This window comes from Erinaceus europaeus, chromosome X (genome assembly GCF_950295315.1).
Source record: "Erinaceus europaeus chromosome X, mEriEur2.1, whole genome shotgun sequence".
Lineage (NCBI taxonomy): Eukaryota > Metazoa > Chordata > Mammalia > Eulipotyphla > Erinaceidae > Erinaceus > Erinaceus europaeus.
Window position 1 is genome coordinate 51,258,551 of NC_080185.1, and position 24,647 is coordinate 51,283,197.

General features: G+C 37.5%; 1 protein-coding gene across 2 annotated transcripts in view; it reads left to right on the forward strand.

The window, feature by feature from the left end:
* DCX (doublecortin) overlaps positions 1-24,647 on the forward strand; it is a 102,229-nt gene that overhangs the window by 40,660 nt on the left and 36,922 nt on the right. The gene's annotated exons all lie outside the window — the stretch shown is intronic.

The following is a 24,647-nucleotide window of genomic DNA, read 5'->3' on the forward strand; positions in this document are numbered from 1 at the left end:
ATTGCTTCCCCGCTGAACATGGGCGTTGACTGGTCGGTCCATACTCCCAGTCTGCCACTTCTTCCTCTTCTCCTCCTCCTCCTTTTCAATGTTATCATTGGGACTTGGTACCGGCACTATGAATCCACTGCTCCTGGTGGCCTCTTCCTTCCCCCCCCCCATTTTATTAAGAGAGATAAATTGAGAAGAGAGGGGAAGATAGAGAGGGGGAGAGAAAGATAGACACCTGAATATCCGCTTCACCACTTATTAGGTGACCACCCTGCCCATGAGGAACCTGGGATTGGAAATGGAATCCTTTCTCCAGGTCCTTGCGCTTTGTACTATGTGTGTTTAAACTGGTGCACCACTGCCCGAACCATCTCCCCCCCACTGTTATTTCTATGGTTTGTTTCATTTGAAATATTTGCAGTTTAAATAGCAGAACCACCTCAATAAATCTGTTTTAAAAGAAGTAGTGACAATGCTGATCACAGAAACCTATTGCTAATTTGAGTTCAGACTAGTTAAACATGTCTTATGCGATTTCATATACAGTGAAGAGTGTTTCTCTTATCCATCCACTTGTGATTTTAAATACCATTGGGAAGAAAAATAGGACTTTTAACTGCTAACTTTTAACTGACTTTTAACTGCTATCCTTAAAACTACTTTTAAGGTGTTTACACCTTACTGTTAATGAAAGCTAAAAAGGCTGGCGTGTGATGATTTTGTCAACTTGGTGAAAATTGTCCAACACTGGGGGAAATGGATGCCAAGTAGGAAGTGGAAAATAATAAAATAAACTGATCTTATTTCTCAGTTTTCCTCTGGACTTGTCTTTGCTGCTAAGTATGGCCAGCAACCTCTGGATTTAGAAAGATAAATTAAGATGAGCTATCATCAATTTAAATATAAATTGAGATGAGCTATCATATCAATTATGAATCTACTCCAATGGACCACTGAGTCTCCTACTATACAACACAGTGTAATCTGTTACTCCCTTTGGCCTTATTAATGTCAGGGAAACTCAGAAGAAAGGAATGACTACAGGAAGACAAAGGGAATAGGCATTCTGTAGAGTTGTGAAATATGTATTTCACAGTGAAGAATTCAATACTGGGTATCAAATGGAGGTAGTTTGACTTTTGACTGGTAACTAACACTGGCTTCAATGAACCACAGTTTTAAAAAAGCACTGCGTAAACTCCTCTAATTGAACTCATTTCATTATTAAGAAAGTGGGTGTTATTTTCAAAGCATAATGACATCCTGCAATGCTCTAGCCTGCTAAGGAGAGATTTTATTATCTCTTCAGATTTCACACCAGAGCCAGTCTTTCTTGGCTTCTTTTTCTTTGTGTCTGCAGACCTCAAAGTGTCATTGAAGATCTTGTCAGAAAAAGGCCAGATGGGCAGGCAGGGCAGTGATCCAGCACCAATGGAAATAAAATACCCAACCTGTCTTCATTCCCCACCCCAGGCACTGGGGAGTGAGGTACCAGACAGTGACACAGGAGGAGGTGCCTCCAACTTAGCTTGGTACTGCAGAAACCTGGACCAGACGAGCATTCTTGGATTTTAAGCAACAGGGAAATTGAATTTCCATGTTGTAAGCTCACATGATGAAATCTGATTCTATCCTCCCTATGATCTAGAAAAACCTAGTCTCTACTCAAATAAGAGCCGATCTCAGACTAACAACTCAATTTTTAGCCCCCATGTCCTGTGGGAGGCAAATTGAAATATTTTAAGGCTAGATAGACATGGATGGTGTTAATATGAGAGACCTTCTTGTTTTTACATTTTGACTCCTGATAAATGTTTTCCTTTAGTGACAATGTTATGAATAGACTTACTACTAAATGATTTGAGTCAGTTGTTTTTTAGACTTTTGAGGAAGATCAAGTGTAAATCATCTCATTGTCATCTTTTTTATTATTAAATATTTTTTATATTTATTTTATTTATTTATTCCCTTTGTTGCCCTTGTTGTTTTATTGTTGTAGTTATTATTATTGTTGTTGTTGTTGTTGGATAAGACAGAGAGAAATGGAGAGAGGGAGGGGAAGACAGAGAGGAGGAGAGAAAGATAGACACCTGCAGACCTGCTTCACCGCCTGTGAAGTGACTCCCCTGCAGGTGGGGAGCCGGGGTTAGAACCGGGATCCTTATGCCTTGGTCCTTGGTCCTTGTGCTTTGCGCCACCTGCGCTTAGCCCGCTGCACTACAGCCCGACTCCCCTCATTGTCATCTTGACATCCTCAGCACCTAGCAATGTTTCATATGTGATACTCATTATATGTTCTTTTTTTAAATGGTAAGACTCTCACCTAACTTTACTCTTCCCTTGTTCCTTTGAAATATAAGAATTGGAGTCTGTTTCTTCACCTCAAAAAAACAAATTTCCATATGACCTATGTCTGTCCTATGAATTGGTCATGTCCTAGAAGCCTAGACAATGTCTACACAAGATAGATAAGGGATAAGGCATTTCTATCCATGAATTTATTTCTTTTGTGCTCAATAGTAGGTCAAAATAGGGTTACAGGGTATAGTTCCACACCACACCCACCAGCAATATTCTGTGTCCTTACACTCCCGTTGATAACAAGCATAGTTCTTACAGTCTTAGGGATTGTTTGTGTCTTTTTTGTTTGTTTGTTTTGCTTTTCAGGATCATGTATTCCAGTACTCTAGTTTCCACATATGAGTGAAATCATCCAGTTGTTGTCTTTCACCTATTTACTTATTTCCCTTTAAGAATTGTTATTTCTAGTTCTGTCCACTTTGTCCCAAAGGACAAGATAACTCTTTTTTAAATTTACCTCAGAATAGTATTCTATGAAGTATATCTTCCATGACTTCTTTAATCAGACACCTGTAAATAGGTATTTAGACTGTTTCCAGTCTTTGACTTCCATTAATAATGCAGTTATGACTATAGGGGTACATACATGTCTGTCTGGATAAATGTTTGTGTGTCCTTTGGGTAAATGCCTAAGAGTGGTATTGCTGGGTAGTAAGGTAATTCCATTTTTATTTGTTTGAGGACTCTCCATACCATCTTCCAAAGCAGTGGCATATTCCTACCAGCAGTATAGAAGAACCCCTTTTCTCCGTAACCTCATCAACATCTTTTCTTCATGCCATTTTCTATTTCTTTTAACAGTGTACTATAGTTTTTACTGTAGAGATTTTTCACCTCCCTAGTGAGATTTACTCTGAACTACTTTATACTTAGGATTCATCTGTAAATTGGATTTCTTCAGTTTTCTTTCCTCTGACTCATCATTTTTATATGTAAATGCCAGATTTATGGGTATTAATTTTATATCCTGCTAATTTTCTGAATTTGTTAATTATTTCCAGTAGCTTTTTACTGGAGTCTCTGAAATTCTGTAGGTATACTATCTTGTCATCAGTGAATAGTAATAGCTTGTTTTTTTTTTTCCTTTCCAATATGTATACTTTTGATATCTCTTTTTGCTTGATTGCAAAGGTAAGGGCCTTCAGGACTATGTTGAATAGTATTGGTGATAACAGACATCCTTGTCTGGTTCCAGATTTTAGGGGAAATGCTTTCAGTTTTTCTTCAGTGAGGATGGTGTGAGCTGTGGGTTTATTATATATGGACTTTATTATGATGAGGAAGTGCCCTTCCTTTTCCAGTTTCTGGATAGTATTTATTATAAAGCACTGTTGGATTTTTGTTAAATACCTTTTCTGTATGAATTGATATGTTAATTTTTTAATTTCTTTTTGTTAATATGATCCATTGTATTGACTGACTTGCAAATGTTGAACCATTCCTGCTTCCTAGATATGGATCCTACTTGCCTTGGTGAATTATTATCTTGATGTGTTGTTTACTTCTATTTGCCAAAATTTTGTTGAGAATATTTGCATTGATGTTCATAAAAGACGAATGTTTTCTTTTTTGGTAGAGTCTTTTCCTGCTTTAGGGATTAATGTGATATTAACCTCATAGAATTTTTGAGAGCAGTTCCCCTTTCATTTTCTGGAGTAGTTTGAGAACTGGTGTTATTTGAAAGTCTTATAGAATTCACTAGTAAAACCAACAGGATCTAGACTTTTATGCTTTGGGTTTTTTTTTATTACTGACTCAATTTCTATATTTATGATTGACCTGTTTAAATTATCAACACCTTCTTGGGTTAAACTTGGAAGGTGGCACAGTTTTAGGAATTCATCTACTTAATCTAGGTTGTCTAATTTATTTCTGTAGAGGTGTTCATAGTATCCTTGTATGAGTCTTTGTATTTCACCATCTTCAGTTGTAATATCATGGCTCTCATTCCCAATTTCTTTTTGTCAAAGTTTTTTTTTTGTTTCCTCTCTCTTTTTTTGGTAATTCTGTCCAGTGTTTCAGAAAAGAAATCTTTATTAGCCAAGAAATTATGCTTTTGATTGCTTTAAAACTTGATCCTGGAGTAAGCTCTGGTTGTCTTCCTTCTCTTAGCTTTGACTTTCAGCCTCATGAGTCTCTGAACTGACTATTTCTACAGAATTAATTGGTTTTCTGATAACTACCCAAGTTCCCCCTGACTCGTGATCTGAATACTAGTTCACAGATGTTAGAGGAAAAGCTTTGGGTTTTAATGATTACTTTAGAGGTGATGAGTACTCTTGTACTCTTGTACAGCTCTGGGTTGAGGAATGCCAAGCTAACTTACCTAGAAAAGTAGCAGTCAGAAAACAAGGTTAGGTTACTAAGGTGTTAAGTCTGTACATGACTCCTTGAAAATGCTTGTCAAAGTTTCCTAAAATGCTTGTTGGATTGTGAAATTGTAGGGTTAGGGAGAACACACATTTATATTTTTATCATCTGCTTCCAATTGCCTTCCGAAGATACCATAATATGTATGTTTGACACTCTCACCAACACTTGTTTTACCAGAATATTAAAAATATAATATCTTGCTTATGTTCAATTTTCATTGCTTTTTTATAGATCGAGTTAAGCAGCACTTATTTATTTGCTGATCCTGATATATGTTCTTATCTGTGAGTAGTGATGTTCTAATCTATTGATCACTCTGTATTACACAAACTTTCCAATAATTTTAAGAATGAATGAGAAAAAGATCTGGACTATATAAAATATAGAAGTCAGTCCATTAATTGTCTTTTCTAGCTTTTCTATTTAAAGGGGATCCTGAGTCATACTTACACCAAAATGACTCTTTTTGTACATTACTGAAAACCCAAGAAAGTACACCTATATTAGGAAAGAAATTAGTGCCATTCTTGTCACTGCTTCACATTTCCCTGAACTGTGAGCTCACATTGTTAGGCCAGTTTCTTGACACTAAATAGCCAGCAGGTACTGCCAGTCAGTTTCACTCCAGTCAAATACAAATCTGACATGTGGTGAAGCATAAAGAACCATGAAAAGAAGTTTATGAACTGAATGCTATCTGCTGTCCGTGCAAATGGCGTTTAGGACCATTAAATTTCAGTTAATCTTCATTAAAAACATCTGTTGTCTTTCCTGCTTGAGAAAACCAAACTTTATTTATTTATTTCATGGAGGATAGAAGTGGAGTTGCTTGTAACAGCTACAAATAAGTAGTTGTATCAATTATTTTCAACCTGACTCCAGCAGCACAAATTGAAAGAATTGTGGCAAGAAAATATGTAACATGCAATATATAGTTCCTAAAAACTAAATGAATGATTCTTCAATATCCTGGGGGATTATTTGGAAATAAGTACTTTTATGTCATGAACTTTTGTGGTGATAAAGTCAATTAAGCCCTGATAAATTTCAGGATCAGAAGAAGGGATGTTAAAGATTTAACCAGAAGTAAACCTTGACAAGATTGTATATGATCAAATTAGATTGTACCCAATCTGGTCTTTTTGTTCTCCCATTTTTCTCCACATGTTCATCCCCTTTTACCTTATCTCAAATTTTGTCTTTTTTCCACAACCCTTATCTTGACCTCTTATCAGTTGCCCTGAATTCTTGCAAGGCCTTGTGTCTCTGCCCATCAATAGCAAAAATAAGATTCTGATACTCATCCTCTCCTCTTTCCCCATAAAACCTAGCATACTTGTGCAGAAATGAGGAGCAAACTGATATAGCATGGATATTTTTTTTATCACTTTGACTTCACAGTTGCTACTAACTGGAATAGCTATTATTCATAAGCCCCAGAAATTTCCAGAAGACCATTGCTAATTTCATGAACTGAAGACTTAGATAAAACAGTTGGTTTGGGTATCACTAACTTCATTTTCATGCTTATGCTTGCCATCATTCATTGAAAGACAAGAACAAGTCAGCTACAGTAAGAGTAAACCCTGGATTAGCATTGTGTACTGTAGCTGAAATTTTTGCTGTAAATAAAATGCACAGATTATTTAAATCTAGTTAGACAGGAAACAAGAAGTTACAAATGAGCCTTTGTTGGAAAATGGCCTGGTTGTTTACCTGTTTGTGTTTCCGAGATTGATTGATTTTTCACATTTTATAAAGAGATCGTTCCCAGCAGGTATGACTATTATAGGCATTATTTTATTATTACAGTTTAATAATTTGTGCAAAGTTAGTAAAGTCAAATTTCAAAAGTGTGGAGATGAAAGTAAGAGTTTTAAGTTTAATTATTTTAATTACTATAAATTTCTCCTCTTAGGTGCATGAAACACTTTAGTGCTAATGATTAAATATTATGAAATTATATCTTCAATGCAAAACAGGAGTTGCTTTTCCCAATGATCTTTTAAATTGAATATACCCAGACAGGAATTGCCTTGCTATTAAAACACATATATGCCCACATAGAGGGCCAGTGGATTGCCTACTGGATAGAGATTTCACTTTACCATTGGTGAGACGCTAGGATTGAATTTTTAGTACCACATAGGAACAAGTTAGCACCAGGAGTTGGAGCTTGAACCCATGTCCTTGTCCATAGTGATGTGTGCCCTCAACCCAGTGTGCCACCACCTGGTACCCCAGTTCCAGTTTTTAAAATGTTTTCCCTTTTGTTGCCCTGGTTGTTTATTGTTGTTATTATTATTGTTGTTGTTGTTATTGTTGTTGGATAGAACAGAGAGAAATCAAGAGAGGAGGGGAAGACAGAGAGGGGGAGAGAAAGACAGACACCTGTAGACCTGCTTCATCTCCTGTGAAGTGAACCCCCTGCAGGTGGGGAGCCAGCAGCTCAAACTGGGATCCTGATGCAGGTCAGTGCACTTTCCACCATGTACTCTTAACCCGCTGCACCACTGCTCAGCTCCCCCAGTTCCATTTTCTATAGCTAGAAGTTGAAGTGAATGCTACTCTAACTTAACCATTAGGATATTGGAGTACTGTTACGTCCCCAGATACTCCATTTGTCAGGTTAAGAACTCTCTTAAGTATATACTTTTCCCATTATGATCATTCTCTCTAAATGTATTACACTTTTCCTTGCCCCTCTTAATGCTTGATATTTCAAGTGGAAGAGAGTTCAGATATTATATGATAGGTGCAGAGTATGGAAAACTAATTTTATTTGCACACAGCATTGTTATCAAAGACTGCAATGTTAGAACCATATGGTTTTAAAATATTTTTATTGCATAGAAATATTTTAGTAATGAAATTTTAGTCAGAATTCTAAACAGCTAAAAGTGATTTTTTCCATTTCTTTGTATCTATTTTTCCTTGAATAAATCATAATTTTCAGTGCACAAATCTTTCACTTTGTTAAAATACGTTAATGTTTTTGATGCTATCGTAAAATGGATTGATTTCTAGATGTCTTCTAATTGAGTACTTGCATAGAGGAATACCACTGATTTTTTTGCCTGCTATTTTAATATATTGTAAAGTAATTTCTAGGAGTTTTATTGAACTCTTTGGAATTTTCTATACATAAACAATCATATCATCTGCAAATAGTGACAGTTTAACTTTTTCCAATCTTTACCCCTTGTTTCTTTCTCTTGCCTGGTTGTTATGGTTAGGACATCCAAAACTATGTTGAGTAGTATTGGTGATAGTGGGCACCCCTGCTTTGTACCTAACCAAAGAAGGAAAACTTTCAGTTTCTCAGTATTGAGTATGATGTTAGCTGTAGACTTGCTTTATATTGATTCAACTAATCTAAGAATTTTCCATCTGCGGTGAAGATTGCTGTGAGGGGTTAATCATTTCTGCCCTGCACTAGGGAGGGAAATAGTTTGTCAAATTTGATCTAGTCAGGAATCAAAAAAAACTTTTTTTTTTTGCACTTCCACTACTTAAATTACTAGTAACTTCATCAAAATAATTGTTAGCTAGAGACGACAAACAACCCTTCTTTGTATCCACTGATAATTTCACTTGGGTATTGACAATTTTCTTTTTTTTTTTTTATTAATTAACAAAACCATAGGGTAGGAGGGGTACAACTCCACACAATTGCCACCGCCCAATCTCCATATCCCACCCCCTCCCCCGATAGCTTTCCCATTCTCTATCCCTCTGGGAGCATGGACCCAGGGTCATTGAGGGTTGCAGAAGGTAGAAGGTCTGGCTTCTGTAATTGCTTCCTCGCTGAACATGGGCGTTGACTGGTCGGTCCATACTCCCAGTCTGCCTCTCTCTTTCCCTAGTAGGATGGGTCTGTGGGGAAGCTGAGCTCCAGGACACATTGGTGGTATCTTCAATCCAGGGAAGTCTGGCCGGCATCCTGATGACACCTGGAACCTGGTGACTGAAAAGAGAGTTAACATACAAAGCCAAACAAATTGTTGAGCAATCATGGACCCAAAGCTTGGAAAAGTGGAGAGGAAGTATTAGGGAGGTACTCACTGCAAACTCTAGTATACTTCTGCTTTCTTACTTTGGTGCCATACTCCAAACTCAGTCAATTTCTGCTTTGCGTTTCTACTTCTTTTTTTTTTTTTTTACATGCATAACATTCCCCAGATTCCCACTTAGCAATACAACCCCCACTAATTCATTCATCATTTTTCATGGACCTGTATTCTCCCCACCCACCCACCCACCCCAGAGTCTTTTACTTTGGTGTAATACTCCAATTCCATTTCAGGTTCGACTTGTGTTTTCTTTTCTAATCTTGTTTTTCAACTTTGGCCTGAGAGTGAGATCATCCCATATTCATCCTTCTGTTTCTGACTTATTTCACTCAACATGATTTTTTCAAGGTCCATCCAAGATCGGCTGAAAACGGTGAAGTCATCATTTTTCACAGCTGAGTAGTATTCCATTGTGTATATATACCACAACTTGCTCAGCCACTCATCTGTTGTTGGACACCTGGGTTGTTTCCAGGTTTTGGCTATTACAAATTGTGCTGCCAAGAACATATGTGTACACAGATCTTTTTGGATGGATGTGTTGGGTTCCTTAGGATATATCCCCAGGAGGGGAATTGCAGGGTCATAGGGTAGGTCCATTTCTAGCCTTCTGAGAGTTCTCCAGACTGTTCTCCACAGAGGTTGGACCAATTGACATTCCCACCAGCAGTGCAGGAGGGTTCCTTTGACCCCACACCCTCTCCAGCATTTGCTGCTGTTACCTTTTCTGATGTGTGACATTCTCACAGGAGTGAAGTGATATCTCATTGTTGTCTTGATTTGCATTTCTCTGACAATCAGAGACTTGGAGCATTTTTTCATGTGTTTCTCGGCCTTTTGGATCTCTTCTGTGGTGAATATTCTGTCCAATTCCTCCCCCCATTTTTGGATGGGGTTATTTGTTGTCTTGTTGTTGAGTCTGGTAAGCTCTTTATATATGTTGGTTATTAAACTCTTATCTGATGTATGGCATGTAAAGATCTTCTCCCATTCTGTGAGGGGTCTCTTGATTTGGGTAGACAATTTTCATATAACACATTTTAGATATTTTTAGCTATCAGCATTAATTTATTGACCGGTTTAAATTTTCCAAGATATATGCTTCTTGCCCTTTTCAAAAATTGGACAATATTTCCTTTTTTTTTTTTTTTTTTTTTTACTTCTGGTGCCTCTTTCATTTTCCAAGAACTTTCCAGGTGGTGGTGATTCATTTGGAGAAAATGGATCCTTTCACTCGTACCTTTCAACAGCATTGTTTGTAATGGTCAGAGGCCATGACTAGGAGAGCTGTTTCTTGGAAAAAGTGTATTTGAATTGAGCAAATCAGAGACTGAAGTCAGGATGGCCAATTAATGTGTTATTGACAGAGGCCTGGCTGAGAAAGACAGCCAAGTTCAAGGACGCAGTTTTCTCTGAACCATAGCCCAGTAAGCATTTTAGATGGCCCTCCTGTCTCTCTTCCTTTCCCCTTCTCTTGGCCTCATATTCTCCTTTCTCTGGAGTTTGTCTTCTCTGAGCTGAATCTGGATGGCTCAAGTGTAGCCTCAGCGTAAAAATGATGGGAAGAATGCATATCTGCCCTAGAGTTCCAGATGAGGTCTTATGTCTGTGACCGTTAATGGCAGAGATAAGCCAAACAGGAAACAGGTTCAAGAAATTGAAAGGCATTAGCTTAATAATGCATGTACTTCAGGATATATATACATATATATACACACAAATATTCTTGAATATATATCTATATTCAAAAAAGAGGACATAAACTATGAAGACACAAAAATACAGAAAAATCGTGTTTTTTTAAATACTAAAATCAAAGATTTTACGTGAACCTACTATGTACCCAACCCTGTGTTAATAATTGAAAGATATCGGACAGACACATAATGGTTATGCAAAAAGACTTCCATGCCTCAGGCTCCGAAGTTCCAGATTCAGTCCTCCATGCCATTATAAACAAGAGCTGAGCAGTGCTTTGGTAAAAAAAAAAAAAATGAAGGTAATACAAAGTCAAAATCTTAAAGATGTTGTAATAATTAAAAAATTCTACCATAATTAATGAACAATAATCCAATTCTGAAATTTAGTTTTAAGTCTTTCCCTTCAACAATATTTGGAATAAAAATATAAATGAAAATTTTAAAGTCTGCCCTTCAATAACCAGCAATTTAAGTTTATTCATACTCTGTTCTGTTAGTTAAGTGACCTTTGCTCTACTGTAAATACAAAGAAAATAAAATTGAGAAAATTGCAGTTTATCTCTCCACTCAGCTTTATATGTTACTTGTAGAAACTCCAGAAAGTCTGCTCTTTATTGAAATGGAGAATTCTCACTCTGAGTGTTCAGTCCATCTACAGCTTTTATCTCTTCAATATGTATCTTACCACTTACATAAGTAAGAGCTTTAGTGAACAGTGAACTTTGATCCCCCAGGAGGTTGTTCTATTGCTATAAACAATTTAAAGTTTGACTCCTTAGCCCAGAAATTCATACAAGGGACAAATGTAGACAGAGGTCGCTTTGCTTGCAGCAGGAAGGTTTAAGTTGAGCTCCTTCCAGATCACACTGTCTGCCATTTTATACAGTCTATTTTCGTCCTCCTGTACACATCCTCTCAATTTGCATTCCTGCTTAAACTTGTCTCTACTCCTGCCTCTCCCTGTGGGAGGTAGAATAGATTTGAAAAGGGAGTGGGATAAAGGTCTCTTTGTGAAGTGAGGAGACTATGGAACTTCTACTTGCTATTCCTCCTAAATGTTTTCAGAGAAGCATTTTATCTCTGACCTTCTTAAGGGTTTTTACAGAAGCTCCATTTTTAGCATAGACATAATCCTTGTTTCTTGGTCTATTTTATCTTTAGCTCCTTTGAACCAACATGGTTCATTAACATGGCTATTGATATAATGAAAAGATAAACTAATAATGTGGAAACAAAGCTGAAGATTGTTTACATGAAGAGGATGATTCATATGATCCGTTAAACCACTCAAATATTGCTCTCCAAAACTTAAGGGGCAGTTGACTACTATTAGAATTTCATCCCTTGGGGTCCAATATGGCCCTCCATAGGCATAAACTACACAACTCTGAGCTGGATGCATATTAATCTACAGTTATCCTATAATAAATTTGTTTGTCAGAAACTTGCAAAGTTAACTGTTCCTAGAAACCTGCTATTGTCCCTTGCTAATATGTTAGAGTTGGTCTATTTCCCTCAGTCTTCAGAGAAACAAATTTAGTTGTATAAATTCACAATCTTAGACTCAAAAGGCAACTAGTATGAGTAAAAATGTGGAGTGTTCAGCAGTTTATATTATTACTAAGGCCTAAAAGTTAATTTTTCTGATCATTAAATATGAGTCAAATGCAAGAATAGAATATGTCAAGCAGAAAGTAATCAACCAGAACTTACTACCAGAGCTGAGGAAACAATTCCACTAATAGATTTGCATGCTTATGGTTCCCAATTCAAACTCCAGTACCATACGTACTGAATGGTACTATAGCTTATGAACTTGTATCTATTTACCATCTATCATATATATATATATATATATATATATATATATATATATATATATAATCTATCTGTATGTCTATCCATTATCTACTTTATCAGTCATTTGGCTACCTATCTGCTAGCTACCTATTTCATATAATTAGTGAGATATATTTATAAAGAAATTTTTACCAGATTAGCAGTTTCTTAGGGCTAGGAGTTGTGACTTATTCTTGAAAGAAGCCCTAAGAATTATCATGATGATGGATTATCACGTGTATTCACAGAATGCCATTTAATAAGTGAATGGATTCAGAATAATTTCATGACTAGGAAGTTTATTCCAGAACATAGTACCTGATAATGCTAGTGAGTATTTTATCATTTAGACTTTTATGAGGTAATATAGGTAATAATATGTTTGAAACATGGAGGTAAAATGCTCTACTGAGACAGAAAATGACAGTGGATTTCACTTTCTAGTTCTTGAGTGCTTTGAAATAAGCTGAAGTTTGTCTCTGTCATTTACACCAAAGGGGGAAACAAAAAGGGTAGTTTATTTTATCAGCTTTTCTTTGTCCCACCTCATCTACCTTCATTTCTCCATAGGTTACACATCTTTTTAAAAAATATATATTTATTTATTTGATACAGAGAAATCGAGAGGAGAGGGAAATAGAGAGGGGAAGAGACAGAGACACCTGCAGCCTTGCTTCACCACTTTTTGAAGGTTTCCCCTGCAGGTGGAGACCAGGGGCTTTAACCCGGGACCTTGTGCACTGTAATGTATGCACTTAACCAGGTGTGCCACCACCTGGCCCCAGGTTACACATCTTTTACATAATAATTGTATCAGTGACTTGCATTCATATAGCAGGAATTCTTTTCCAGGTATTTTCGTATGTACTTTTTTTTTGTTCTAAATTGGAAAAAAATGCTGTGAGGCAGTAAAAGTCACATTGGTTCCATTTTTTTAATGAAAGAGTTAATAGGTATAGTATGTCAACAGCTCTCCCATGATCACAAAACTATGTTTCAGAACAAAGTTAGAAGTCAGACCCTTTGTACATTATTACTCCAAGTTTCAAAATTAAAAAATGAGAGTTTTGTTAGGAAAATAGCAGGTTTAAAAGTAAAGTTCCTTCATGGTTATAATCCTCATACTTTTTGTTGTTTCAAATTCACTATTTGTACTCTTTTTTAAACATATGAGGGTGGCACTTAAGGAATGGTCAAATCAGACATTACTTCATTTGTGGGTTATCATTTTTCAGGTTTTTTTTTTTCTTCAGAAATGGAGTGCACATTCAACTTAATTTAGAGCAACATTGTATAGGACATTCTATCTAATTAAAGCAGATTACACAGAAATCATGCAGGAGGATCTCTTCCCTTTTACCAGTGAATGCTTCTTTTCTTTCTTTCTTTCTTTCTTTCTTTCTTTCTTTCTTCCTTCCTTCCTTCCTTCCTTTCTTTTTTTCTTTTTTTTTTTTAAAAATATTTATTTTCATGAAGAAGAAGGGTGAACAAGAGTATTGCTTAGTTTTGGTTTATGGTGTTACCAGGGTTTCATTGTGCCACATCTGGTGCCTTAAGAAGCAGTGGCTGGTACACTACCTTTGTGATATATCCTTGATGCTGCCAGCTGATGCTTTATAGACTTCTTTGCTTTCTAGAGCTGGCAGCTGTATTACACAAATTAAGGAACCAGCATATCTTGTTCAACTACCAACCCAAACCCTATTTGGTGTCCCAAAATGGAATGACTATGGCAGTGTTATACTAAAACTATGGATGAAGGTGGACCTCAGAGCCTGGGAAAGAAGCCAAGACTAGAAGAGCCTTTGCAATAACCAGAGGTTAGGCAGGTTGTGAATCATTAACCAGACAAGCAGTTAGAAATGTGTAAATAGGAAGCTTCTATTGGGGCTAAAGCAAGGCCAAGGGTCAGAAATTAAATAACAGTGAATTATAGTAATACCACCACCAACAACAACACCAATAATTAAATTCTTCCTTGGTCCAGAATTTTGTCTTGGCCTAGAAGCTAGTTAAGATGAAACTGATTTTAGACAGTGGCTGTCCAACGATTCATAAGTAGAAGTAAGGAAATACTTACAGGTGGGGAAATGAAGAGTATGGTGGACATTGCAAAGATGCTATCTTAAAAGTTGCAAAATATACAATAGCATGGTTTTTCAATCTTGGCTCTACTGACATTTTGCTTCAAGTTTTTCTTTGTAGTATGACACTGTTATATGCATTGTAACTCTTTTTACAATATCTCTGGACTCTACCCACTATAGTAACAACTCCCGCCCCCAATTGTGACAACCTAAACTGTCTCTAAGTAATATCCAAAGTCTCTTGGGGAAAAGGGAGTATGGGGAGGGAAAAATGGCCTAGATTGAGAAATACTGCTCTAAAGACACTATTCATGAGAGTTTAACAGTCACGAACTGTTTAGACTCGCTTATTTCTATTATAAATTATCTTCAGACTAGTAAATCTAACACAGTAGATATATGCACCTACAATCCCATCCTTCCCAGATGTACTTTTGAATCTAGTTACTGGCTAATCCTTTTCCACTACGCATGATTACAGTTCCTAAATACACTGAAGCCAAAACTTTCCTCAAATCTTACTTAACTGAAAAGTCTGGTGGACATCTGTTCACAGTTTTTATGGAAATTGGTTCACATATGAAAATTCATTTTTTCTGCAGTTGAACTCTAAAAATATTTCAAGATTTTTTCTTCTTTATTTTGAACTTTTTATTCTTTCATTTTCATTTTTGTATAACTTTCAATCATCAATCTTTTTAAATTTTTTTTGTTTATTTAAAAAAGGAGACATTAACAAAATCCTAGAACAAGAGGGGTACAACTCCACACAATTGCCACCACCAAATCTTCGTATACCATCCCCTCCCCTGATAACTTTCCTATTTTTTAACAATCTGGGGGTATGGACACAAGGTCATTGTGGGATGCAGAAAGTGGAAGATCTGGCTTCTGTAATTCCTTCCCCTCTGAATAAGGGCATTGACTGGTCTATCCATGTTCCCAGCCTCTCTCTCTCTCTTTCCCTAGTAGGGAGCTCCATATAAGTAGAATTCTAGGACACATTGGTGGGGTCATCTGTCTAGGGTAGTCTGGTTGGCATCATGCTAGTATCTGGAACCTGGTGGCTGAAAAGAGAGTTAACATGCAAAGCCAAACAAATTGTTGAACAATCATGGACCTAAAGGCTGGAATAGTGCAGATAAAGTGGGGAGGTCCTCCATTTTGTAGATAGCTAGTAGGCATATTTTAGTTATATTTTAAAGGGCCTGTAGCTATACTAGTTTCTTTTTTTTTTTTCTGAGCCTGAAATCTGATATGGAGGTGGATCCAAGTTATTGTCTTGGGAGGAGATGTCATAGCTGGAAAATGGACAGAAAGCTGGATCAGGGAAAAAAGTATCTCCCTAATATGGGGAAGGGGTATAAATATTGTTGACTGTAAACCCCATCAATTTGATTTAGTCTGGGGCCCATATTCAGCTAAGGAGCCTATGTGACCTCTGCATTCCTCTAGATCTGAACTCACATACTGTGGTAATGAGTAGGAACATTCCAAGCTGCTCCAGTATCAGGACCCATCTTCCTCAGGTGTAGCATAGAGTTTATGGATACCTGTAAACATATGCTCTGTCTCAAGGGATCTGGTCTATATCTAGGTTTGGGGGCTTTGTTAGGAAGTGTACCGCCTAGAATGGAATTAGAGAATACTATGAAAGGAAAGGTCTCACTTGAGTAATGAAGCTGAAGGGTTGTCATTCCACACCTGAAATCTCTGGACACAGTCTGAAGTGAAGCATACTGAGGTGGTACTCCTTGAGTTGATTAGGTTGGGATCGGCGGATGCAATATTATTTGGTATGAACTGAGAGAAGCACACAGGAAAGTGCGCCCCACCCTAAGGTTCCAGAACTGGGGGAAATATAGATTCTATAGTGGAAATGTGAGGTTCCTGATGTCTTAGTGTTCAAGAAGACGATAGTTGTTACAACCACATTATTTGGTAATTGGGTTAACTTTGAAAAATCCCTTTGTTAGGATTTGATGTATAATACCCAAATCAGCATAATTATGTCCTTTTACATTTTTTGTATGTAGTTGTGCCACCAGTTGCTTCTGTTCTCCCTGGTCTAGGCTTCTGAGGTAGTCAAAATATCAAAGACTGTCCTATGCTTTACATTGGTTTGTTCTAGCCCTCCCCCGCCAAGAGAATTGGATCAGTCCAGTTAATTTCGCGGGCCCGCTTGGCCCCGCCCCAAGGGACCCTGGGAGAGGGTTCCTGAGTTCGAGAGTGCCAGAGTTTTCAGAGGGTTCCCCAGTACGAAAGTTCCAGAGTTCCAGAGTTGGAGAGTTCATGAGTTCAAGAGTAAGAGAGAGTGTTTGTGCCGCCGAAAAGAGACAGCAGAGTTCTGTTTGGTGATTAGTTTGTCTTAGTTTATGAATCGTTCCTGAATAAAGAAATACAGCTTCCCTGCCCAGCCGTTGTCTCTGCGTCTCTGTTACCCACCATGAAGCTAGCCCGGCCAGCTGGAGCCGTCCGGAATTTTAACAACAAAAGACTTAGCCTATGTATTAAAAAGATGCTGTGCTTTAAAAAGTTTGAGACATACAATTTCCCCTCATATTAATTAAATAGTGATTTATATGACTACAAATTAATAGGAGTTTACATAAACACCATTCCCACCACCAAAAGACTGTGTCCTATCCCACCCAACCCACTACCCATGAGCCCCGGGAAGCCTAATATCCACCCTCACCCTCACCCTCACCCTCACCCTCACACCAGGGTTTTTACTTTGGTGTCTTACTCCAGATTTAGTCAAATCTTGCTTTTAGTTTCCCTTTCTGTTCTTCTTTCTCAACTTCTGTTCATGAGTGGGATCATCCCATACTCATCTTTATCTTTCTGACTTAGCTCACTTAACATAATTCCTTCTAGCTCCTTCCAAGATGGGTCAGAGAAGGTGGGTTCATTGTTCTTAATAGCTACATAGTATTTCATTGTATGTATATATACCACAGCTTTCTCAGCCACTCATCTGTTGTTGGGCACCTGGGTTGCTTCCAGGTTTTAGCTATTTTAATTGTGCTGCTATGAACATAGGTGTACACATATCTTTTTGATTGGGTGTTATGGAGTCTTTGGGTTATATACCCAAGAGAGGAATTACTGAGTCATATGGAAGGTCCATGTCTAGCCTTTTGAGAGTTCTCCAGACTGCTCTCCACAGAGGCTGGACCAATTTACATTCCCACCAGCAATGCAAAAGGGATCCTTTGCCTCTCCAGCATTTATTGCTGCTGTCCTTTTGGATGTATGCCATTTCACAGGGGTGAGGTAGTATCTCTATGTTGTCTTTATTTTCATTTTTCTGACAGTCAGCTACCTGGAGCAACTTTTCATGTGTTTGTTAGCCTTTTAAATCTCTTCTGTAGTGAATGTTCTGTTCATATACTCTGCCCATTTTTGAATGGGGTCATTTGCTATTTTGTTGCTAAGTTTGCTGAGCTCTTTGTATATTTTGGTGATTAGTTTTTTGTCTGCTATACAGCATGTGAAGATCTTCTCCCATTCTGTGAGGGGTCCCTTTGTTTGTGTGATAGTTTCTTTGGCTGTGCAGAAGCTTCTCAATCTGATGTAGTCCCATTGATTTGTTTCTGCTTTAGTCTTCCTTGCAACTGGGTTTGTATCATCAAAGATGTCCTTGAGGTTTAGGTGGGAAAGTGTTCCACCAATGTTTTCCTCTAAGTATTTGATAGTTTCTGGTCTAACATCCATGTCTCTGATTCATTTGAAGTTGATTTTTGTTTCTGATGACATCAAGTGGTTCAGTTTCATTCTTCTGCATGTTTCAACCCAGTTTTCCCAGCTCCATTTATTGAAGAGAGCCTCCTTCCTCCATTTAATACTTTGGGCACCCTTATAAAAGATTAGATGTCTATAGGTGTGGGGGTTTAGTTCTGGGCTTTCAATTCTGTCCCACTGGTCTGTGTGCCTATTTTTGTTCCAGTACCAGGCTATTTTGATGATGATGGCCTTATAATATAGTTTGAGATCTGGGAGTGTGATGCATCCATTTCTGTTTCTTTTCCTCAAGATTGTTTTGGCAATCCTGGGTGTTTTATGGTTCCAGATAAATGATTATAGTTTACGTACTATTCTCTTAAAGAAGCTTGGTGGAACTTTGATGGGTATCACATTAAATTTGTATATGGCTCTGGGGAGAATATTCATTCTGATGATATTTATTCTTCTAATCCGTGAGCATGGGATGTCTTTCCATTTCTTGGTATCAATTTCTATTTCCTTGAATAATGACTCATAGTTCTCAGTATACAAGTCTTTCACTTCTTTGGTCAGCATTATTCCTAGGTATTTTATTGATTTTGCTGCAACAGTGAATGGAGTGATTTCTGGATGTCTTCTTCAGATTTAGTGTTTGCATAAAGAAATGCCACTGATTTTTGTACATTGATTTTGTAGTCTGACACCTTGCTATGTTGCCTAATAACTTCCAGTTGTTTTCTGCTGGATTCTTTAGGTTTTTCTATGTATACTATCATATCATTTGCAAATAGTGAGAACTTGAATTCTTCCCTTCCAATCTGTATTTCTTTCATTTATTTCTCTTGCCTGATTCCTATGGCAAGAACTTCCAATAATATGTTGAAGAGTAATGATGATAATGGACATCCCTGTCTAGTCCCTGATCTGAGGGGGAATGCTTTCAGCTTCTGTCCATTGAGTGTGATGTTGGCTGTAGGTTTGCTATATATGGACTCCACTATCTTGGAGAATTTTCCATGTATTCCCATTTTTTGGTAGTGTTTTGAGCGTGAATGGGTGTTGAATTTTATCAAAGGTGTTCTCTGCATCTATTGAGATAACCATGTGGTTATTTGGTTTTGCTTTAATTGATGTGGTGACACGAGTGTCTTTTACAATAGAAGTATATGGATAATGTGGTATAACATACAGAGATCAGAAATAAAGATGAAAAGTAGAGATGGAACATTGATAGGGTCATTTGGAAAGAACTGGGTCTAAGAACCACTTATCTAAAAAAGTGCCAGAGAATACTGTATCAATTTATCTGTCTACCATATCAGCCTACTTTCTTAATCTCTCATCATATTGACCCTTGCTTAAAAATGTGAGAATGTATTGCCCCAAAGTAAAAGACTGTTGGGTAGGGTGGAAGGCTCAGGTTTTGGAACATGATGGAAGAGGAGGACCTAATAGGGGTTGAATTATTATTTGGAAAACTGAGAAATGTTACACATGTACAAACTACTGTATTTTACTGTTGACTGTAAACCATTAATCCCCCAATAAATAAATTTAAAAAAAGAAAAGAAAAGGAAAATAAAAGAAAAGGAATTTGCTCCTTCGTAATAAATATATAGTCTTAGATTTTAAAATGTGAGGGAAAAGTTTATATACTTTTTTCTCATTGTTGCTCTTTTGATTGGATTTCCTTTCTGACATAAGAAACATGAGTTCTCTGAATGCATGTTAATGTTTGTAAGGATGAAATTAGTTACTAGAATGTAGAGTCCTTGTCTATGACTATTTTCACTACAACCCAAAGTCTCTTCTGTATCATGTTTCTGTCCACAAAGAGCTTTAACAAGTCATAGCCTCTAAATATTCTTCAGTGTTTTATTAGGAATAAGACAAAGAATCTCAGTATCCAATTGGTAAGGAACATAACAGCTTAATTGTAGATTCTCTGAGATGGTTACTTAAGAACAAATGCTCAACATGACTGGACAGAATGCTCATGGCTATAAACCTATTGCATTTCCTTACATAATTTCTCAAACTTTATAAATATCTATTTAAGTACCAAGAAAGAAGCAAGGACCAGAGACATATCTTACTACATAATGGTGCTTATCTTGCTATGCCTGCTTCCCAGATTCGAATCTCACACCATATGGAAGTATGACACTAGGGGAAATTCTAAAGCTGTGGCATCTTTCCCTATAACCTTTGTGGACAGAAACATGATAACAGAAGAGACTTTAGGTTGTAGTGAAAATAGTCATAGACCAGGACTCTAAATTCTATTAACTAATTTCATCCCTATAAATATTTTGATATTGTAAATCAACTAGACTTGGTTTAGCCTCAGTTTCTTTCTGTATGATATTGAGTTACCAGTTTGCCTACATGGTAACTATATGACCCCTCCGTTGAGACAATGGAGTGAAAACATTATGAACTATATAAAGACATTCATACTTTCAAAATAATATTATTGTTTAATTACATTTCACACCTCTTCAGTTATTCTTGTCAAAATGTCAGTGTCATATAGCCACCCTATTCTAAGCTACACCAAAAGTTATTTTCTCTTGTTGCAGTGACAAACTTACTATTTAGATCTACTCTCGTGTTCTACCCCGTTGCACCCTGCTTTGCACCCTCCAAAACTGACCCATATCAACAGATTCTTTTGTATTCTATATTTCAGTTGGGTTTGACCAAATGGTGCCACTGGAAGAGAAAAGACTAGGTTAGGCTTTTTGTTCCCTGACACCTTGCAGGAGAGGTCACTAAGCAACACTTGAGTAGAAATCATAGGGAACTATGACCAGGAAACACTTTTATAGACTTTTAATTATTCTCTTCTTCCTAGGCACTGATGTCTGCTATCTCCACTCTTTCAATCCTAAGGATGACAGTGAATCTTACTATTCCTAGTCTTAGGATATTTCATATCCTTTATGGTCTCTTTATACTCTTCCCATATGTTGATAATGAATCTCCTTTTCATCTGTCCAATTTATCCAATTTGAGTGTAGCGCGGATTTTCTTTTCTTTTTTATTATTTATTTATTCCCTTTTGTTGCTCTTGATTTTTTATTATTGTAGTTATTATTGTTGTTATTGATGATGTCATTGTTGGATAGGACAGAGAGAAATCGAGAGAGGAGGGGAAGACAGAGAGGAGTAGAGAAAGATAGACACCTGCAGACCTGCTTCACCGCTTGTGAAGTGACTCCCCTGCAGGTAGGGAGCTGTGGGCTCGAACCAGGATCCTTATGCCAGTCCTCGCGCTTGGTGCCACCTGTGCTTAACTCGCTGCACTACCGCCTGACTCCCTAGCACGCATTTTCTACAGGAATGCAAACTGATGTGCAAACCAAATTTATTTTTCCTTTCCTTTCCTCTTATTTTTCTTTCTCATATCTTCTTTTAAAAAATAATTTTGGAACAACTACAACAGTAAAATAAGGGCAACCAAAAAGAGAATAAATAAATATTAAAAATCTTAAAAAATAATAATTTTATTTATTTATTATTGGATAGAGATAGAGGAAAATTGAGATAGGAGAGGGAGACAGAGATGGAAAGAAGTGGAGAAATAGCTGCAGCCCTGCTTCACCACTTGTAAAGCTTTCCCCTTGCAGGTGGGGACCCGAAGCCTGGTCCTTGCACATTGTAGTATGTGTGCTTAACCAGGTGCACCACCGCCTGGCTCCTCTTCTCCCCTCTCCTCTCCTCTCCCCTCCCCTCCCCTCCCCTCCCCTCCCCTCCCCTCCCTTCCCCTCCCCTCCCCTCCTCTCCTCTCCTCTCCTCTCCTCTCTTCTCCTCTCCTCTCCTCTCCTCTACTTTCCTCCCCTCCCTTTCCTCCTCCCCTCCCCTCCTTTCCCCTCTTTCTTTCTCCCCTCTCTCTCTCCTCCCCCCCTCATCTCTCTCTTCCTATTCATGGATCCAAAATTATCTGCTTATAGTGCCTACTTTTTAATTCAAAAAAAGGTTATAGGGAAAGATGCCACAGCTTTAGAATTTCCCCTAGTGTCATACTTCCATATGGTGTTTAGATTTGAATCTGGGAAGCAGGCATAACAAGGTAAGCACCGTATGTAGTGAGATATGTCTCTGGTCCTTGCTTCTTTCTTGGTACTTAAATAGATATTTATAAAGTTTGAGAAATTATGTAAGGAAATGCAATAGGTTTATAGCCATGAGCATTCTGTCCAGTCATGTTGAGCATTTGTTCTTAAGTAACCATCTCAGAGAATCTACAATTAAGCTGTTATGTTCCTTACCAATTGGATACTGAGATTCTTTGTCTTATTCCTAATAAACCACTGAAGAATATTTAGAGGTTATGACTCTCAAATCTACTCTTTCCCACAATTTTTTTTATCCTTGCTAAATTCCAGCAACCTGGGAGGCAACTGTCTGATGTATAGTCCAGTCTCTGGCTTGTTGTAAATCAGTTTGCAACCCTTTGCTTCCCTTGGACTAAGTTTGCAGAGAATGATCTTACATCCTTTTGCTTCCCTTGGACTGGAGTGTCAGGAAGTCTTGGAAGGGGGGTACAGTTAAGCCTCTGGCATTCCACAACAGCTGCCAGCTTTCTGGTCCTGGTGTCTCTACTTATTAACTGTGTCCAACCTGGAATGCTTCATGGACTTACAGAGCTAGAAGAGTCCTCAGAAATCAACTAGTATAGAGGTTTTTAATTTGGAATCTAAAGATGTGTTTTAAGGAAACCATTAACTCCTTTAATTTATTTAGAAAATTGGCTGACTGTTGTGCACATATAGATATTTTCTAGAGAGAATATTCAAAGCTTCCATCAATTTCTAGAAAGAGTGTGTGACCTAAAATGACAGAGACCTCAAAAAAAGAAAGAGAGAAAAAAATAATTAAACAACAACTAAACTATCACTCTAACTTTATAGCAGATGAAAATAAAACCCAGAATGAAGGTCGTTTATCTAAGATTCCCTAGTGAGTCAATGACAAGGTTTAATCTACAGACTAAGTGGACAAACCTTTCTTTCTCAAGGGAATTCTAAATCCATGTCCCCACCATAAGTTGAGGACATCTAACATGAAAAACCTGTCTAATGTAACTAATAACTGCATTGGACTTCACAAACTATATTTTAGTTGACTATGGTACAAAGAACCTAGAGTTGTTTGGGGCCTGGTGCCAGTCTTAGAGATTACTGGTGCCAAGGGATCAAGCAGGGTTTTTCCACCCCACTTCTTTCTGATGAATGGAGTTCTGTCTTGTCCCTGTTTCTCTGAGCCAAAATGTCCCCAGGGCTTGTGGAGGGGCAGGTGTCAGTACTGGGCATAGACTCAGCAGCCCAACTCCAGTGCCTCTGCAGCTGTTCTCAACTCTGTGAAGTTCCCAGTGGGAGCTGACACAGACACTCTTGGAAAATGGCAAAAAAAAAAAAAAAAAAAGCTAAGGAAAAAACACACTTGAACATTGAGGGATTGCCAGGCTTCAAGGGGAGCTGGCACTGCCCAACTCAGGCTATTAAATCACAACTAGCTCCTAGTAATGTAGGGCAGAAAATTTTATTGCTTACCATCTCCCTCTTCATTCCCCTCAGTCCATGTCCTAGGTATTTTTCTACTAACCAGAGTCCCTTAGTGTATGCCCTTATGTAGAACTCATTGTAAAAGGAAATAAGACTTTGGCTGTATTACTTAGGTACCAACATGTTAGAGTGAAAGAATTTGTTTGAATCCTATTAGTAGCTCCATAACTACTAAAAATGTGATCTTTTGAATCATTTAATCTTAATGAAAGTTTATGCTTTATTCATAAAAATAAAAATGCTCCAAGTCACTAATTGTCATCAAAATGCAAATAAAGGCAAAAACGAGATACCACTTCACCTCTGTGAGTATGCCATACATTAGAAAAGGTAATAGTAACAAATGCTGGGGATGTTGTAAGGGGAAAGGAACACTCCTGCACTGCTGGTGGGAATGTAAATTGGTCCAACTCCTGTAGAAAGCAGTCTGGAGAACTCTCACAAGCTAGAAATGGACTCTCCTTATGACTCAGTAATTCCTCTCCTAGGGATATAGCCTAAGACGTCAAATGCATTCATCCTAAAAGATACACGTATACCTATGGTCATAGCAGCACAATTTAGAATAGCTAAATAGAAGCAACCTAGGTGTCCAAGAACACAGTAAAATACTACTCAACTATTAAGAATAATGAATCTACCTTCTCTGAACCATCTTGGATGGAGCTTGAAGTAATTATGTTAAGTGAGATAAGCCAGAAAGAGAAAGATGAATATGCAAGTTGAGAAAGAATAAGAAAGGGAAACACAAAACAGTTAGACTGGGTTTGTAGTATTGCATCAAAGTAAAAGACTGTGGAGTGGGGGAGGAGGGTAGATTATCAGACCTATTGTTGGGGGCTGGGGATAGGAACAAAGATATTTGGTGAGCAAATGGTATTAATATATACTCTTAGTAATTTGTAGTCTTTTTTTTACCATCTT